At 36.5% G+C, this 17,771-nt stretch overlaps 1 protein-coding gene across 7 annotated transcripts in view; it reads left to right on the top strand.

Moving 5' to 3' along the window:
- The first annotated feature begins 336 nt into the window (after positions 1 to 336).
- The window catches only part of Cnot4 (CCR4-NOT transcription complex subunit 4), a 123,320-nt gene continuing 105,885 nt past the window's right edge, over positions 337 to 17,771 (top strand). For 4 of the 7 annotated variants that reach the window (XR_010048064.1, XM_063250543.1, XM_023567533.2 and 1 more), the window contains exon 1: positions 338 to 546. The gene's annotated coding sequence lies outside the window, so the exon portion shown is untranslated. Of the gene's footprint in view, positions 547 to 17,771 lie in introns of all 7 variants that reach the window. The other 3 variants (XM_063250542.1, XM_063250541.1, XM_063250546.1) reach the window with 2 other exon arrangements.

The raw sequence follows: 17,771 nt of genomic DNA, 5'->3' as shown, positions 1-17,771 counted from the left end.
GCTTCCCCTAAACCGGTAAGATTTGCCTTAGCAAACACAGAGGATGCGCAAACACCAAGAAAATCCACCGTCCAAAGGACACTGGAACCGCACCGGTGCTCAGAAACTACAGCAAAAAGCCAAGACTGGGCTAGCAGCCACGTGAGGCGGGTACTCCCCGCCGCAGTCGCTGTAGGGACTTCAAGTCCCGGCCTACCCCGGGGCGGTGACCCTCCAAGGACTACATATCCCAGAATGCCGCGGGCACGACCGCCGCAACCTTCCACTCAGTCGCTCGCTCCGCCCACCCTTGGCCCTCCCGGCCGGATCGGCGTGCGCCTGCGCACCGGAGGCCGGAGGAGTCTTACCCTAATGTAAGATGGTGGCCCGTCTGGCTGTGGAACCCACCGAAAGCTGAGAGTCTCTCTCAGCCGTAAAGGTCGGACTCGCTGAAGCAATCAGACCTGGTTCTGAAGAGTTTTATTCTCGACACTCATTCAGTGGTCTCTTGTGAGGACGCGGCATCGCGTGGAATCGGCTAAGGGAAAAGCGAGGCACGGCTGGCGGGTGAGTATGCGGGGCTGGGCTTAGGGGAAACCCGGGGCTGACCGGCTACGAGAGCGCGGAGGCTTCGCGGGGATTGTGCAGGCCGCACCCCCTTCCTCCCCACCCCCCGCCTTCTCTTCAGCCTCCTCCTCGGCCTTCCTCCTCCTCTTCCTCCGTCTCCCCTCTACGCCACAGCAGTTACCACCAGGAAAAGGGAACGGGGCAGGCGGCAGCGCGGCGGCCGGCGCCTACTCCTTCGAGAATTTCCTCACCCGGCTAGCCGAGGAGTCTTCCCGTCTCCAGCTCTCCCTCACAGTTTTAGAGAGGCAGGGTTTTGAGGTCTTACAGTGCTCTTGCTTCCCCAACCCCCTTTCTCCTCTGGCGTCCTTTCCTGCTGGCCCCAGTCTCCCTAAGACCAAAGCCATCACTTCCAATCTGACCCGTGTCGCTGCTGCTCATTAAGCCTACTGCTTGGTGCCCACCCGTCCTGCTGCTGTGTTCTCCTCCAGTGCTAGCAGTCTGGAGTTAGTTCTTGCCCCCCTGAAGCTTGCTGCCAGACCCCAGTGTGTCTGCCAGACGGGAGCGTCTTGAGACTTGCAGCCTTTGCCTACACACCTGTCATCTAAAAGCTGCCCTTTAAGTATCTAGATGTTGCTGCTGCTCCTTCTGACCCACCTGTTTCCCAGTCTTCTTGAGAATTGTCCGTTCCTCCCCACTTTTTCCACACACAGAGCCTTTCCACACACACACTTCCAGAAAAGGGATGCCCCGTGTTAGTCCTTGAAAAGTAGAAATTGGAAGTGAATGAGTGAGGTAGGATACTATTAAAGGTTTGAGTAAAGATCTTATTCAGGCTGCTCAGGACAGAATGCCTTTTATGTTTGCTGTCAGTGATCTGTTTGTCGATGATTCCCTCTGATGGGATGTGTCTTCTCCTTCCCCTTTTCATTTTGGACTTTATCCATGCTACCAAACATTCCTCGGAATTGCCTTTCCTCAGCCTCTGTTTATACCAATAAATATTAGCCTAAGCGTTTCAAAATAAAATAAATCTGGCATGCACGCAAATTCATCTGTGAACACAAGTGAATATAAATTATACTTTGATTATATGTGGGTTACATATCTATTTTATCTTGAGAACTGATTACTGAGTTATACTAATATTCAGCTTAATTGATGATGTATTTTATTTAAGGTTTGAATGGAAATTTCCTCTCTAGCTAATAGAAGATGTCCTTAATACTTTTGGATTTGGGACATTCTCTCTTAGACATTTTCAAAATAGTAGTTATCAGAAAAAATTGTTTTGGAAAATACATTAATTATGTATGCAAAGGACACATTGATATTTCTTTTGGTAAACTTAAATCCCTTACTTTTTTCCCACAGAAAAGAAAAAGACTGGTTAAAAGCAGTCACAAAGTTCTCCATTATACATGCATTTAGAGATGTTCACTGTCTTTGTTGTGTACAGTGAAAAATAGAAAACTAGAAGCTTATGATGTACATGTTTTAGTGAAAACAAAATTGAAATGTGACTAATAAATACTTGCTGTAATAGGTTACTTTGAAATGAATTACTAGAAAAGCAAACGTGTGTAGATCAGATACATGCATGTCAAATTTGAACATAAATAAGACCTTGTATTCTTTATATACTTGCAAAAATATTTCAAGTAATAGTGATAATCTCGTGCAGCAGTCTTATTGGTAAAAGTAATAATACCTTAACAATAAATACAAATACATTCCCTCTTTATTCGCTTTCACAATTCTAATTTCTACATATTTTACCTACAGAATTTGAAGAATCTTAGCATGTGTTCATATAGTGACTTGATTGTGCTTTTTTACCAAATGCAAAGTATGGTTAGTAAAGTTGATTATAAAACTTACTTCTTTTTAGCCACTTTAATCCCTATTTGGAGAAACTAAACAAATTTCACTCTTCTATAAATTTGAAGCAATAAATATATCAGAAATATATCTAAATTATAACTTGAAATTTAAAAAAATTACTACTTATAATTAAATCAATAGTGTTTTTGATATAACTGCTTTAAACTCCAAGTAAAAAATACATGCTGGCAGAGAGACTTGACACTTTGTATACAACCCTAACACAGGTCTGGAAACCCTTGGCAGTCATACTTGGCTGAATCATAAGCAAAGTGTTCTAGGGAGAAGACTATTTGTCTGACAGAAGTGGGTAGATGGTTTTAATAATGTTTCCTTTTTTTCTTTGGTTTTGGTCTTTTAAGACAGGGTCTTGAGTATTTTAGGATGTCACTGAATTCAGTATGTAAATAGTTGTGTTTTTTTTTTTTGGTGGTACCAGGGATCAAACTCATGACCTCACACTTGCCAGGCAGGCACTTTTGCAGCTGAGCTAAATCCCCAGCCCTGAATTCAGTATGTAGTCCAAGCGATCTCCTGCCTCAGCTTCCAGAGTTGGAGGGATTACAAGAGTGCACCACCTTGCTGGTTTATCTTTTCTTTTGCAAAAGTACTTGGTTTGCTAAATATTTTCTCAAGTAACTCTCTTCTATCCCCCTTACTCTTTGCTTGCAATCATCAAATTCTCAATTTCAGCCCTATGAATTAAAAATGAATTTACTTTGAGATCTTTTGGGATGACTAAAGAAAAAGTTCTGTGACACTTTGATAGGAACTAAGAAATTGAATTTGGAAATAGTTTTACAGATTTAAGTTCTTTATAGCTTTATAAACATTTCACCTTCATACTTTCACGATTTCTTTTGATAATTTGCATTACTTTTTGCCAGGGTCAGTTAGTTGAATTCTTTCAATGAATAGATTATTTGTGTGAAAAGGTTTTAAATATGAATTAGTTAAAGCTGACTTACTACAGTATGCTTTCTGAAAATTGCCAAGGCAATTCTTTAGTTCTGTTAGGATGAACAGTTATAAGCAAACAGCAGAATAGAGGAAAATAAAATTGTTTTGTATTCAATGCCCTTTAGTCTATGGGATCACTAGCAAAAGCTTGCAAATCATTACTTTGTAAAAGGAAGAGGGTGTGACTAAGGATACACTTCTAGCGCTAAGGGAGTTTTATTTATTTATTTATTTTTTTGTGATGCTGGTAATCAAACCCCAGACCTCACACATGCTAGTGTTTTCAGGGGAGTTTTATCATTTTTTTGTCTTTTTCCTTTTTATTGGTACCGGGGATCAAACTCACGACTGCCTGCTTGCAAGTCAAGGCGCTTATGCCGCTGAACTAAATCCCAGGAGTTTTATCTTAAAAATGAATTTATGTGGCTTAAGAAAATGAAAAACCTCTGGGTGCGGTGTTGTGTGACTGTAATCCCAGTATTTGGGATGCTGAGGTAGGAGAATCACCATGAGTTCAGGGCCAGCCTGGGTGACAAAAATGAGTTCAAGACTAATCTGTGCTACATAGTGAGACCCTGTCTCAAAACAAACATGAAAAAAAAAAAAAAAAAAAAGAAAATGAAAAACTAACTTCTTAGTCTAAGCAGTTTGCTTCTGGAATGCTTCTTTTCTCTTCCTTCCTATACCTGGCTCTAAAATGAAGCCACAGTCTTCATTTCAATGAATTTCTTATGTGATTGTAACTACTTTTTGACAGCATTTATCCCAAGTCAGTGTTTATTGTTTCATAGACTGTTTAAATAAGATAGAAAATTTTAGGTTATGAAAACTTAAGCCTGTGTTGAAAATTGAGTTGATTCTCTTTGAAGCTATCATACTGTCTTGATTTTTGGTGAGGAAAGTTACATTTAGCTCAGTTGGTTCCAAAGAAAACAGTAGAGAAATAGGTTATAGAGGTTTTTGCTGTTCTAGAAACAGTATAACTAGAATGTACTACATATTTTTCTCAAAGGATTTCTTAATCTAAATGGAACTTGTAAATGGTTTTCATCCCACTGGAATAGCATATATTGGATAAAACTTGTTAATATAGTATGACATTTTACAAACTTCATGTTACTTTGGAGTTACTAGGATAAATTTTCAAATATCTGTTCTTGACTACATAGGCAATATCCCAAATGTTTTATTTTATTTTTTTGAATCATTTTTGAGACAGGATCTCACTATGTAGATATGCTCCATAACCCAAATCTGCCCTCTACTCTCCATCTTGATGCCTCAGCCTTTTACTTGCTGGGATTTCAAGCATATACCACCATGCCCAGCTTAGTATTCCCAGTATTTTCTAATATTTTATATATTTATTATAGATATTCTTAGATATCTATATGTAGCATTTTATATATCTTTATATGTGTGTCATATATACATAAGAGCTTACATAAAAAAATTTTTTTGCCCTCAAAATTTGTGAGTACACTATAATGTACTCAATTTTTTTTTTTTTTTTTTTTTGGTCTTTTTCGTTTTTATCGGTACCAGGGATCGAACTCACGACTGCCTGCTTGCAAGGCAGGCGCTTATGCCGCTGAGCTAAATCCCCAGCCCCAATGTACTCAAATTTGTAATGCAGAATCATTAGTCGGACTTTATAATGATATATTAAGTGGTTCCCTAAAAGAACTAATTTCAGAAGTATTTTTAATCTCCGTATATGGACTTTTTTGTTAGAAAAATTAGTGTTGTAAATAACAACTTTTCTAAATATAGTATAATGATCTAGTGGATATTATACCTTTTTCTTTTATCATATGACTCCTTTTTTAATCAGAAAATTGCTCATCGAGAATTTCAAGACTGTTTGGTCCTCTTTTTTTTTTGCAATGCTAGGGATGGAACCCAGGACCTTGAGTTTTCTTGTAGATCCTAGACAGCTTGCTGATAGCAATGTCCCTATTTCCTTTATATTTTAATGGCTTGTGTTTGTATTGGAACAGGAAAATTTAAAGGTAGTTTGAGCTTATTTTTCTTTTAATCAGTTTGTGAATATGGCTTCTTTATTACTAAAATACCTTTGTATGAAGAATTGTCCTGTTTTAAGCTTTAATTGCATTAAGTAGTGGGCAGTTGATATATTCTTATTATGATAAACTTTGCTGTCCTATAGGAGTATATGTCAAGTATCTGTTCAAAATAAAAAAAATTATAGTATACTTACTAAAATACCATCTCTTGAGAATTTAAAGCAATTATAAAGTAGAATTGGAAATCAGGATATTATATTGGCTTGTATACACATGCCTAAAAACCAGTATGGAAGAAAAAAAGTCAAGGCAAAAAAAACACAACCCAATATAATTAGAAAAATAAATGCTTTTACTTAAAAATATTTGTTGATCTAGGTTGTTAGGTCAGTGATAGAGTGCTTGCCTGGATGCAGGAAGCTTGGATTTGGTGCCCCAGCCCAGATATGTTATATATATATGTTGTTGTTACAACAGGTGTTTTTGTGCTTTTTGGAAGGAATTAGTGAACCATATTGTAGGGAAATAGTGATTGATTTTTGAGTCATAGCTATGGATTGAAGCTATCAAAGAAGTGAAGTATTCCTTGAGAGCAGCAAATAAATATATTGTCATGAAGCCAAATATATGGAATTTCTCAGTATTCTTTTCAGTCCTTGAAATAAATGGAAGTTTGTTTTCTGGTTATTTTAGAGCCTTATTAACTTATTGCCTGGTTGGTATCAGGTGTCTTCAGATGATGAATTTCCTGAACTAATATTGGCTGATTTGGGTTTTGGAGCATTGATTGTTAACAGCTTGTTTTAAATTTTTATTTTGAAGAGAAAAAAAAAAACAAACGAGAAAAAACAAAACAGGGTCAGTCAGAACGAAAGGATGGACATAGTACATGACTTAAAACCAAAATGCAAGGTGATCTACAATGGTTACCATGATGTCTCTTAATATCTTCAATAGAATTGCCCATATCATCAGGCAGTACAGAACAAAGTCAATACAAACAAAATATTGGAGACATTATAGGACTTCAAAAGGGGGTAATAGTCAAACCAGAATGGGTATCATAGTGAATCTTACTGTCTCCAGAGTAGTTGCCAATACTCTCAGACTTGATACTATCAAACAAAAGATTCAAGTAAAATCAGTCAAAACAAGACAGTGAAAGTCATACAGGATTTCAGATTAAGTTAATAAGAAATTAAAAATGGTTACTGTAGTATATCCTGCTATCTTTGGAATAGCTGTCCATGCCATCAAATCTAGTACAAGTAGACAAACACCAGCTAGTGCAGCTCTCTGGCCTGCTGCTCCCCTCCATGAACGTCCTCTTACCCACTGTCCTCCTGCTGAGGCCCTTGGGCTTGCCAACCCCCCACTTCAGTGTGACCCTGCGTCTTTGGATTCCAGTGGCATTTTGCACACAGTGGGACTAGCTCCAGTGAGAGCGTATCTGGCTATAGCCTTCTGCCCATTTTTTTCTCCTTCCCTCCCTTCCTCTTCTCTCTCCTTCCCTCCCCTCTTTCTTTCTCTCTCTCTCTCTTTCTTTCTTTCAGTTTAGTTTCTTCTTGGGTTGAGAGGGTCCATCTCTTTCCGTCTGGTCTTTAGGATGCTGTGTTCCAACATCTGAGGAGTTTCTGTCAGAGAGGCTTTTTACTTTGCTGCTTATTGATCCGCCATCTTCCCAGCGTCCTGTTTACAGCTTTTTTTATTTTTAAAAAGTAAAAAGATCTTTTCTCCCTCCTGTATTTTGCTTATGGTTTTTTCTTTTTGTTTCCGTAATTATTTGGGGGGGCATTTTAATACAGACTATTGATATTGATGATAGGCTTAATTTTTCTTTTGATGGAGATCTCTTCTGTTTTTTTCCTATAACTTGTTTTTTAAAATTCTAATTTCTTAGATGAAAATTAGGATGCTGCAATTTTCCAGTCATACTAAATCTTTTCAGAAAAATGAAGACAATATTAGTTTTAATGGTAGGGGAGGGATGGTATTAAGGATTGAATGGACACTTGCAAATGCTCTACTGCAGGGCTACATCTCCAGAGCTTATTTAATTTTGAGAAAGGGCTTGCTAAATTGCCTATCCTTACAGAAACTTGCCACCCACCTGCCTAAATCCTTTAAGTAGTAGGGATTGTAGACATGTGTTCCCAACTAGTGTTGCTACTTTTTTAGGAAGAAACTTTTCTTTGCAAAAAGTTTTAAACAAGTACAAAAGTATCTATCAACCACTATGTTGCTTTCTCTCTGCTTCATACATTATTAACTCATAGCCAGTTTGGTTTCATCTAAATTTCTTATTTTAGCAATCTTTTTTTCCACTCTTTTCCCTGCAGTATTTTGAAGCAGATCCTAGTCATCACATCTTATTTGTACTAGAATTTTTTGGAACAATGAAATATCAATCAATGAAAAATAAATCAATGAAATATCAATCTAAATTGTTCAGTCACCTTTCAAATAGTCTTTGAATGCTTGTTATAGTCCTGCTTGCTGGAAAGCAGCAGTCCATTCATTTTTTTCCTTTTTTTTTTGAGACAGGTACTTACTATGCAGTTCAGCCTGTCCCTGAGCTCGCTTTGTAGCTCATACTGGTCTCAAACTTGCAACTATCCTTCTACCTCAGCCTCCCAAGTGCTGAGGTTACAGGTGTGTGCCACCATGCCCAGTTAGTCCATTCATTTTGTCAGGAACATTTTCATAATAATCTAGTACTATCCAAAGCAGTGTATAAATAATACATGATATATATAGTTTGACCCCAGTGTGTTAGTATAAGGATATGTTAATTATAGGAGTGAGACTTTCTGGATAAAGTGGAACTTGAATGATGAATATAGACTACTTATATGGCAGAGCATCTCCAGAAGAGCATTCCATACATTCCAGGTTGGGAATGGAAGTACCAGCAGACACTGTGGTAGGGATCAGCATGATGTGAGAGGAATGTGAGGAGTCTGATCTCTGTGGAATGAAGTGTTAATTTTGGGAGTGGTGGCAGATTAGTTTATAAATTTTATGATGAAAGATGTACTCACAGTTTGGTTGGATTTGATCTACCAAACAGTAAGGAGCCCGAAGAGGTTGGTAAGAGCAGGAGATAACATGATGAATGTGTTTTTAGAAAGATTACTTTTAGGGGCTGGGGATTTAGCTCAACGGCATAAGCACCTGCCTTGCAAGCAGGCGGTCGTGAGTTTGACCCCCGGTACCGGTAAAAAGGAAAAAGACCAAAAAAAAAAAAAAGATTACTTTTAATAGTGTACAGCATATTTTGGGATTGACAGTTGACTTTTGTTTGAAAAATTGAAGACCAAATCACTTGAGTAAGAGACCATTCTGAGAGATACTAAGGTAGAAATTCTACAGCATTTAGAAGCTTAAAGGAAGGGCTGGAGATTTAGCTCAGCGGCATAAGCACCTGCCTTGCAAGCAGGCAGTCGTGAGTTCGATCCTGGTACCAATAAAAAGGAAAAAGACAAAAAAAAAGAAGCTTAAAGGATTACTGAGATAACAAACAAAAAATCCAGGAGAAATAGCTACCAGTTTTTTTGAATTATTTTAGATATTCATTAATAGGGAATAACAGCTTAGAATATGTTGTTATATACATTTGTTATATGACATTGTTATATGACAATTAAGAAATGAAACACACTAATTTACGTTGGGCATGGTGGCCCATGCCTGTAATCCAGGCACTCAAGAATCTGAGGCAGGAGGATTGCCATGAGTTTGAGGCTGCTGTAGGCTACATAAGTGAGTTCAAAGCCAGCCTGAAAATAGTGAGAGTCTCTCTTAAAAAACAAAAACAAAGAAAGAAAACATACTTCACATTAAGCAAAAGAGAATTTATACATCATCTGCTTCAGTGTGTGTATTTGTCTGAAGAGATACTAAGAGGCTTGTATTTGGATAGTGATCAACATTGAATGTTATTAGGTATCTCTAAAGTTTAATAATAACCTGCTTAAGAAAGAATGGCAGAAAATTTTGATGAAGTAGGGCCTTAAATATTGCTAGTTCCAAGCTCCCTTAAGGATGGATAAGATTAACAGTAGTCCAACTTGTTCATGTGCTGTCAAATATGATGGCTAGAATAGAAATGTATTGTCTTCTTTTTGGGTGTTTTAACAAGAATTTAAATATGTTAGTTTTGGATTTGAGATTGAGTTGAGGTATCCTTTGTGTAGGAGAATCTTGAGAATGATTATTATTGCCCCCAGAGTATATGAGAGGGAAGAAATTATCAAATATGCAGTGCAGAAGAACTTTAGTGTTGGAGAGTATCTTCAGTGGTAACTACAAACCCAGTCTTCTCCCACCCCCTAAATTTTGATCCTTTTACTAAATAGTTTGGATGTTAGATGTCCCTCCAGACTCCCAGGTGGTGTTATGAGATTATGGAAGCTCTGAGAAGACCTGAGTGAGTCCTCAGGTCATTGGGATGTGCCTTTGAAGGTGATTATGGGATCTTGGCCTCTTTTTTTTTTTTTTTCTTGCTTCCCAACATAAGAGATGAGTAATTTTGTTTTACCACATACTTCCTGTCATAACATCTAGTCCAGTCACCAGAGGTCTGGAAGCAGTTGGTTTTCCTCATCAGGACTGGAGCCTCTAAAGCTGGAGGCATGATAACATTTTTCTGTATAGGTTGTGTCAGATATTTTGTTACAGTGACAGCTGAATAACATTTTAAGATATGGAGTCCCTTATAAGTGTCACAGTAGGTAGCAAAGGAAGGAGGAAATTCCTCCCTGCTTCAGAAATCTCTTCCATATATTTTGGGGGTCACAGATTCATTTGAGTTCATCTCCAATTATTAATAATTTACATATTTTTCATTCTGACAGTGCTTTGGAGGGAACTAGTTTTGTGTGGTGACTTTGGTGTATCTTGGGTAACCAGGAGGAAAAGTGCTTTATGTACCTAGAAGAAGGTGGACGACAACAAATGAAGTGGGAATATCACGGATTTTAATAATGGTTCCTGTACAGTTTTGCCTCAGGTCGTAACAGCACTGTTTCCTTTGCTGCCTTTGGGTGCATACTTGAGATTTTTTTTCTTTTTTTTGGATATGTATCAGGTGCTTGATTAAATGTAGTCTCATAAGAAAAGTAGTAAATGGGTCCTTCAGCTAGCAGAGTATGCGTGTGCATGAAGGATTTGTGAGGTCCCTATCTGTGCTGTAGGTTTTATCTTCTTTTTTTTTTTTTTTTTTTTTTTAAGGTTTTATCTTCTAAGGAAGGCTGTTACTATTTGTTAGAAAGGCTGGTTTTGGCCTTTTCTCAATCTGACTAATGTCTCTGTCCAGGTTTATATATGTTACTTGACAAATTTGTGTCTTTCCTCTGCTGGAAGGGATGAGGAAATTGGAAAGAGAAGGAAATGATAGTATGATGTACCTTAGTTTGCTCTTGAATTAGTATTGTTTCGTGGAAGAACTTTTGCCTTTTAATTTTATGTAATCAGTTATAAAATAACCTCATGAATTTTCAATGAATCCTTAGAAACCTTTTAAGAGGCCCTTTAGCTGTAGAGATATATTGAAAAGTACCCATGTAGTTTACTTAGTGGTACTTTTGGGAATTTCTTGCTTCTATGCAAATCTTTTATGCTAGACCTACTCTTAGGTATGAATTTTGCTTCTAAAAGATAAAACTAGTAGTCTTTTCTTAAGGTAAATACCTTCCCTCTACTGTATTCAAATCCATTTTGATCCAGTTGAAAACAAGGGTAGAATAAAATTAAAGAAAATTTTGTTAGTCCATATATATTTTTGTTTTTAAATTTTTATTTTTATTAGTACATGTTTATAGTAAATAATTATTGCATTTATTGTGGGGAGTTGGCCTAGCAATTTTTTTCAACAGCTTTTGGGAGCTCTTATAACATACATATTCATGTTTATTCATTGTGCCATGTGTGCACATGTGTTGGGAATTTTCTTGCCCATTCGAAACTTGTTCTACTACTGAACTATTATTCCCTTACCCTAGATTGTGTTTGTTGTTGTTTATTGAGACAGGCTCTGTAGAGCATTTTATAGTATGCTATTCAGCAAAGGCAGAGAATGTAGTTATGGTTGATAGGAGAAAATTGTTACAGGGTTTATTGTTTAAACCAGGAGTATTTAAAATGTTATTTAGTGGAAGATGTTTCTTTGTTGAGGTTAGGGACCAAATCCAGGGCCTCACATATTTGAGACAAGAGGCAAACACTCTTATCACTGAGTTATACCCCTAATCCTGGAAAATGGTTTTGAGTGTCTTTGTCCTTGGTGGCATAGAAGTATTTGACTTGATATGCACAGAGTCATTTTGGTCTGTTTTCACTGATCTATCAAAAGCAGCCCAAATGGTACCTGATAGACCTTCAACAAACATTTTTTATTTATTTTTTATTGGTATTGGGGATTGAACTCACGACGGCCTGCTTGCAAGGCAGGTACTTATGCCGCTGAGCTAAATCTCCAGTCCCCAACAAACAAATATTTATCAGCACTCAATAAATATTTATTAGATAAATGAGCCTTAAGAGACAGAAGTGAAGCAAGACCCAATGTTACCATTATGTGTGTGTGTGTATGTATATGTATAGATAAATGTACCAATTTTAAAAAAATAAAGCGGTAAGAATGCTAGGATAAGTGAGGGGGAGAATGCTAGTTTGAAGTGAGGGGAAGTAATTTGAAGGGGATTAATGACAATGTATTTTCAAGTGTACTTTTTTGTAGTGGGGTATCAAAACTTGAACTGAGGACCTTGTGCTTGCCAGGTAGGTGCTGTGCTGCTGAGCTATATCTCTGGTCCTCAGATTTAAATATTAGTTGTATATCCTGATTACACCTCATATGGAAAACTTCCAGGCAGTGGAAGCAGACAGAGAAAATGCCTTATGGCCTTTCCATTTATTTCTTGCCATTACGAGGCAATAATCTTATTAATTTGTATGCTTCTTTTGCATATTCTCTAGCTGCCTCTTGTCTTTTTTCAGCAGTGTATAATAATAACATTTAGTAAATGTTTGTGACATACCAATATTCTAGTTGGTCTTTTCTAATTGTTTTAAAAGGATCAAATAATTTAATCCTCACAACAACCTACAAAATTTGCCTCGGTTATACAGGTGACAAAACTGAAGCATAAAAAGATTAAGCACATTTTCCCAAGGCCCCACAGTTAACAAGTGGCCAATACCTGACCAACATGTATAATACATCTTTTTTGTACTGTGAAACTTAAGAATATTTGGTGGGGCTGAGGATTTAGCTCAGCGGCATAAACACCTGTCTTGCAAGCAGGCCGTCGTGAGTTCGATCCCCGGTACCGATAAAAAGGAAAAAGACAAAAAAAAAAAAAAAAAAAAAGAATATTTGGCAAAAACAGTCTGAATTTTCTCATCTCTAGTATATGTACTCTCTTAAAGTAGCCATACAATAACTAAGGATGCTGTTTTGTTTTCCTGTCATCTTTGTGGTCATTTTCTTGACTTAACCTTTACCACAGTTCTCACTTACTACATCCTTAAACTTTCTCGCTGATTTACATTTACATTCCCAGTCTACTAAAATGGCTGTAATGTGGTTGATGATAAGGGTTCTTTCACCTTCTTCATTCTCCTTGAATGGTGTACTGAACTATGTCAACCCTTTCCCATCATGAAACATCTTTGGCTACCTAAATGCTACATTGGCCTGGTTTTTCCTATCCCTAATGTCTCTTGTGGAAAAAAGAAATCTCTTTCTTGCTCTCCAAGAGTTAAGCTTTTCCATTGTCCTTCTAGCTCGTTATTTTATAATACATTTTTCACTTCTATCCCTGAAAGATTGAGATTCTGAGTAGAGTACTATAGTTTTCAAAGTAAAGGTCTTTTACTTTCTTCATTAGATTGATTCCTAGATATTTCATTTTTCGTACTATCATGAAAGGTGTGGTTTTCCTAATTTCTCTCAGTTTATATACAGGAAGTCTATTGATTTTTGAGCTGTTGACTTTGTATCTAGCTATGCTACTGAATTTGGCTACTAAATCTAGAAGTCTTAGTGGAGTTTTGGGAGTCTTCTATGTAGAGTATCGTGTCATGATTTAACTTCCTTTCCTATCCTTATTCCTTGTATTTCTTTCTCATATCTAATTGCTCTGACTAGTGTTTCCAGAGCTATATTGAATATGACCGGTGACAGTGGATATCTTGTCTTATTCTGAATTTAGAGTGAAAGCCATCAGTTTTTGTCCATTTAGTGTGATGTTGACTGTTGGTTTGTCATAGATGTCTTTTATCAGATTAAGATAAAACCATGTATTCTAGTTTTCTGTAAGGTTTTTATCATGAATGGGTATTAGACTTTGTCAAACAGCTTTTTTTTTTTTGCATCTGTTGAGATAATCATATGGTTTTTGTCCTTATCTCTGTTAATATGGTATATTACATTTATTGATTTGCACAGGTTGAACCATTGCGGCATCCCTGGGATGAAGCCTACTTGGCCATAGTGTGTACCCTTCTTGATGATTTACTGCATTGTGTTTGCTAGTATCTCACTGAGGATTTTTGCATCTAGATTCATTAGGGAGATTGGCCTTGTGCTATTTTTTTTTTTTTGGATGCTTCTTTGGTTTTGGTATCAGGATAATGCTTGCTTCTAGTAATGAGTTTGGGAGTATTTGTTCCCTACCAGTTTCATTAAACAGTTTGAAAATTAGCAGCATTAAGTCTTCTCTAAATTTCTTGTAGAATTCAGCAGAGAATTTGTTGGGGTTTGGCTTTTCTTTGTGGCTAGATTTTTAACTACATCTTTGATTTCAGTCACTGATACTGGTTTATTTACAATTTTTATATCTTATTCAGCTTTGGTAATTCATATGTATCTAGGAATCTATCGATTTCTTCTGTGTTTTCTATTTAAAATAGGTATTGATGATCTTCTGAATTTCTTTCCTTTTTTTTTTGTCTTTTGAGACGGGGTCTCGCTTTGCAGTTCAGGCTGACCGTGAGCTCACTTTGTAGCCCAGGCTGGTCTTGAACTCGAAACAATCCTCCCACCTTAGCCTCTCAAGTGCTGGGATTACAGGCATGAGCCGCCTCGCCTGGCTGTGATCTTCTGAATTTCTGTAGGATCTGTTGTGATTTCACCCTTTTCATTCCCAATTGTATGGATTTGAGTCTTTTGTTTCCTTTTTTCAGATAAAGTTGGTTAAGGGTTTATCCGTTTTGTTTAACTTTCAAAGATTCATTGATTCTTTATATTGTTTTCCTAGTCTTCATTGCATTTGTGCTTTGACCTGTATAATTTCCTCCCTCATATGAGCCTTGGATTTGACTTGCTTTTCTTTTTTTTTTTTTGTCTTTTTCCTTTTTATCGGTACTGGGGATCAAACTTACGACTGCCTGCTTTCAAGGCAGGCGCTTATGCCACTGAGCTAAACCCCTAGCCCCCTTCATTTTCTAGAAGCTTGAGGTTCAACATTAGATTGTTTATTTGAACTTGCTCTGTTTTTTGATATGGGAACTCACCACTATAAATTTCCCTCTTAGGACTGCTTTCACTGAATCCCATAAATTTTCCTGTGCTGTATAGTGAACTCGTGAGTTATGACTGACCTGGCATACAAACAACTTGGTGATGTCTGGAATTTTAGGTTTAATTTGTGGTCATAGTCATCTTGAGTTATGACCCAAATGCTGGCTGCTTGTATGATTATAAACAAAGTCTTCGGAGGCCAGAAAACCATATATGAGCATTAGTTTGAGCTCAGATGGGTGTGTTTGTTGTGAATGAGATTTTTGTTTAGTGCTTTATGTAATTGCTATGATTACTGGATCAAAACCGCCTCCAAAAAGCCAGAAAAGAAGCAAAACAAGAAAGGGAAGATAAAGAAAGCAATCACAATAGAAAGGAACAATGTTAAAAGACAGAAATAGACAACCTTAGACCAGTTTTTAGTTCTGAAAAGATTGAGACTTACTGAATTTGAAGCAGGTCCTAGTGGGCTATAGATTCTCCCAAGGAAAAGGAGAATAGAGAGCCAGATTCCTGATATTCTTATGGAAGGGAACTTTCCTTCCAGATAGTAACACTCTTCCATTTCATCCTTCCTGTAAGTCAAAGATGTCAACTTAAATGGTGAAGTACAGTATGAAATTGTTTCTGGTAAACTAAGCATATGTTATTTCTTTTTCTTGAATACATTAGGAAAACTAATGTTTCTGGTAAATTTTGCATATTAAACAACCCTTTTATTATGAAAAGGTTAATTAAGGGATGCTCTGAGAGGTTTGGAATGCATTATCGTTACTCCATTATTTCTTACGGGAAAAGTAGTCTTGACTTAGAACCAGCTTGAGTTATAACCAGCCCTTGTCATGAATTTAATTGGTAAGTCAAGGATCCACAGTTCCGGCATCATCGTTCAGCTGTAGAAACCAATTGCTTCTTCATTTCATCTGTGACCCATTGGTTGTTCAGGAGGGTGTTATTTAATTTCCATGCATTTCTGAAGTCCTTATGATTTCTTTTGCCATTGATTTTTAATTTCATTACATTATGGTCTGATAATATGCATGGTATAATGTCAGTTTCTTCGCTTTTACTTGAGCATGTTCTTTGAGTTAGTATGTGATCTGTTTTGGAGAACATCCCATGTGCAGCTGAAAAGAATATGTAGTCTGATGTTGTGTGAAGGAACACTATAGACATCTTTAAATCCATTTGTTCAAATGTTTCATTCAGTTCTGATATTTCTTTTTTTTTTATTTTTTATTTATTTATTTTTTTGTCTTTTTCATTTTTATCGGTACCAGGGATCGAACTCATGACCGCCTGCTTGCAAGGCAGGTGCTTATGCCGCTGAGCTAAATCCCCAGCTCCAGTTCTGATATTTCTTTGTTGGTATTTTGTCTGTTTGTGACAGAGGGGTATTGAGGTTTAACATTACAGTTGTATTAGTGCTTACTTGTTTTTTCATGTCCATTAATATTTGTTTTATATACTTGGATGCACTGATATTTGATGCATATATATTTATGATTGTTATCTTTTTCTCTTGGATTATTCTCTTTACAAGGATGTGGTGACCTTGTTTTTCTCTCTTAATCAGTCTTGGCTTGAAATCCACTTTGTCTGCAAATAGAGTAGCAACCTCTGCTTTTTTTTTTTTTTTTAAATTTAAAGAGAAAAAAAGAAAGGAAATTAAAAAAGCAGTAAAAGGATACATATAATACAGAATTTCAAGAAAAAAATACAGTAAGATATCACTAGTTAATAGGTTACATATTGTCATCTTAGAAACAGTTGTCCAAATTATAAAATTAAAAGCATATAAAGTGTACATTCATACAATGAGATTGCAGACAGTGCTGTTTAATGATCCAACAAAAGCTCAGTAATAGGGATTTCCATCCTACACACTCAAACATACATGCAGTTATCTCCCTTAGACCACCTTCCTTTCCTCTCTTTTTAATAACAATTACACTTTTTGAGTTTTTTTACTCCCACAGTTATTACTTTTTTTGAAAAGAATAAAACCTAATGTGACTAAACAAAACAGAGTTGGTTAGAACAGAAGGATGAGCATAGTAAATGATGCAAAAATAGAGTATCAGGTGATCAAAAATGGGTACCATTGTGCCTCTTGCTATTTTTAAAAAGAGTTGCCTATATCATCAGGTATAATAGAATTGATCAAAACAGTACAGAACAAGACCAAGAAAACCTACACTAGAGACCTTACAGGATTTCAAAAGAAGATAATAGTCAAACCATAATGGGCATCATAGTGAATCTTATTGCCTTCAAAGTGGTTGCTTATACCCTCAAACTTGATACTATCAAACAAAATAGAATATAGTAAAATCTGACAGAACAAGACGGGAGAGCAATACTGGGGTTCGTATCAGGTTAATAGGAAAACAAAAAGTTACTATAATATATCCCACTATTTTTAAATTTAGTTTTCCCTTATTTGAAAAAAAATGTAAGAAAAAAATAGATTAATTTAAAAAAGGGTGGAGGTTGAGATAAAGAGGACATTGTATTAGAACAACATAGGTCAGAACAAAACAATTTTAAGCATCATTGTGTTTCACCCCCAGATAATCTAACATAACAGTAATCTCCATAGTGCCTCCTTCCTTGTATTATTTGAGTATAACTTCATATACTATAGCATCAAGCATATCAACCTCTGCATTTTTCCAGGTTTCTGTGCATGGAATGTTTTCCATTCTTTGACTTTCAGTCTATGAGTTTCTTTTTTGCATTAAATGTGTTTCTTACATGCAGCATATTGTTGAATCTTGCCTTCTGATCTATTCTGCCAGTCTGTTTCTTCTTTCTTTTCATGTTTTTTT

The sequence above is a fragment of the Cavia porcellus genome, unplaced genomic scaffold (assembly GCF_034190915.1).
Source record: "Cavia porcellus strain 051 isolate PalLab524CR breed Dunkin Hartley unplaced genomic scaffold, mCavPor4.1 scaffold_6, whole genome shotgun sequence".
NCBI lineage: Eukaryota > Metazoa > Chordata > Mammalia > Rodentia > Caviidae > Cavia > Cavia porcellus.
The sequence above is the reverse complement of the archived record's forward strand: the minus strand, read 5'-3'. Positions and strand labels throughout refer to the sequence as shown.